Source organism: Penaeus chinensis, chromosome 1 (assembly GCF_019202785.1).
Source record: "Penaeus chinensis breed Huanghai No. 1 chromosome 1, ASM1920278v2, whole genome shotgun sequence".
Taxonomy (NCBI): domain Eukaryota; kingdom Metazoa; phylum Arthropoda; class Malacostraca; order Decapoda; family Penaeidae; genus Penaeus; species Penaeus chinensis.
The window spans coordinates 33,063,741-33,066,240 of NC_061819.1; positions in this window are offsets into that span (position 1 = coordinate 33,063,741).

The window sequence follows — 2,500 nt, forward strand, 5'->3', positions numbered from 1 at the left end:
GTGAAAAAAAAATAAACAAAAAGTTACTGGGTTCCCTTATAAGCCCTCAAGGAAGTGTGGGCATCTATGAGGTCGAGTGGTGATGCACTAAAGTATCCTTTCATGAATCTATGTACACCCAGCTTTCACAAAGTAAGGCAAATCATGAAGTCAGATACAACCTTTTCTCCGGTTCGGCGCCGTCTGACCGTAAGATCCATGGGGGACACACCAAATACACGTGCGGTCTTAACACTGTTTATTTGTCGGGATCCCCCCCCCCCCTTATATATGCGAGGGGGAAACAAAGGAATACAAAGCTTTCGAAAATAATAATATTTATAATACAATTTGTTTGGAAAATAATAGAAAACACACTAAAGAACTGGTAAAAAGTAAAACTTAATTATAAAAATCACAAATAATTAGACTAAAATGATAAAGGAACACAAAAAAATAATATTGGCAGAAGCATTACGGTAAATATAACCCGTAGACAGTCTTCTAGAATAAAAATAATACAAATTATCGCAGAACATAATGTAAGGGTAAAGTCAATGCTTGATAATTAACAAAAAAAAAAAAAAAAAAAAAAAGGCCAGAAACCAAAAACATTTGTGACTAGAAATTGAAAACAAACGCACAAACAAACAAACAGGCAAACAAAGCTTCTGTTGGCTCAGCAAACAAACAATAAAATTAGCAGGTAAGAGAAAAATATAAAAATAGCAAAACTAAAATCATGCTTCGCAAATAAATTAAATTTAAAAACAAACAAATAAGAGCGGCACTCTGGTAAACAAAAACAGTATCATCTAAAAGGCCCGACAAACAAAAATGAAAAAGGAAGGCGTAAAGCATTGAAAACAATGGAAGTTGCTTTATAATGTATAATAATTTAAATAAAAATGCCAGTCTAATGGCCAGAGTGAACATCTAAAAGGGTATAAGGTATGGGGAGTGACAGCCGATCCGTATGTCACATGTCCTCCAGGATCTTCCTACTTTTCCGTGGCCAGGATTTAGGGCAGGATGTAGGTCAAGGAAGGGATAGGTTGAAGTAAAAGGAACATGAACAAGGCTTAGAGCAGAGGAAAAAGGAGTGGAAGAAAAAGGAATGGAAAAAAAAAAGACCAACACTAGATAGGCATGGGGGCTTAAGTCTAGGCAGTTCTGAGAGGAAATCTTTTGGGTATTAGGCAAAGACATATAATAGAAGAGTTACAAGAGAGAGGAAATAGTAAAATGACAGTGTAGAATAAGAGAATAAAAGAAAAGAGCAACTGAAGTAAGCCAAAAAAAGAACAGATGCTAGGCTAGCCCAAGAGAGGGAAAGTAAGAAGGCACAGAGGCTAAGAAAGGGAAAGGAAGAGGCACAGAGGCTAGGAAAGAAAAAGGAAGAAGCACAGAGGCTAGGAGAGAGAAATTAAGAGGCACAGAGGCTAAGAGAGAGAAAGGAAGAGGCACAGACGCTAGGAGAGGGAAAGGAAGAGGTACAGGGGCTAGGAGAGAGAAAGGAAGAGGCACAAGGGCTAGGAGAGAGAAAGGAAGAGGCACAGAGGCTAGGAGAGAGAAAGGAAGAGGCACAGAGGCTAGGAGAGAGAAAGGAAGAGGCACAGAGGCTAGGAGAGAGAAAGGAAGAGACACAGAGGCTAGGAGAGAGAAAGGAAGAGGGGAAGGGTAAGGAATGGGAGTTGAAAAAAAGGGGTGAGGAAAGGCAGAGAAGGGAGGCCTGGGGGCCTCACACTACCGTAAAGTTGTGAAATCAGGGATTTCACAAAATACCGAATATTTTCGGTAAATTCATGAAATCACTGTTTCACTCGATTTGGCCGGGCCATATCTAGAAGGCCCGGGCGAAGCTAGAACTTCGCAAACCATGGCAGCGAGAGTTACATTTCATTTTAGCTTTGAACCATTTACATCTGTTAGTTGAACCTTTCTTCAGACCACTACAGTTGCATCTAGTAAATCCCTGACCACCACATGCAGATTGTGCAATAACAGCTTCTCGAAGTCACACTGCAGTATCCTGATTTACGTCATCTTTTGACCATTCTCTCAGCTAGGGATACCTGCCCTCTGCAGTATCCTGATTTACGTCATCTTTTGACCATTCTCTCAGCTAGGGATACCTGCCCTCTGTATGCTTCCACTCTACGTTTCTCAATTTGGTCTTGGTGATCTTGAAGTATCTGAGGAGTTTGAACAATGGTATCAACAGAAAGTGCCTCAGTCACTTTAGTGGTCAATACATCATTATTGTCACTTGTAGTCGCTTCGCTAGTGGTCACTGAACCAGTAGAACTTGCAGCAGAACCTGTTGTTGTTGTATAATCTCCTGACATAACTGCTATGAGATCATCCTCACTCTCCAACCTTGAGCCAGGTCAGGCCAACTCTGGCTTCACAACCAAACATAGCAGAGTATAGAGAGCAATTTATCCCTGAATGGTGAGCGGCATTTTTCTGAAACTGAACAAACTTAATACCAACTGACCAGTCTTGTGAATTATTGTCT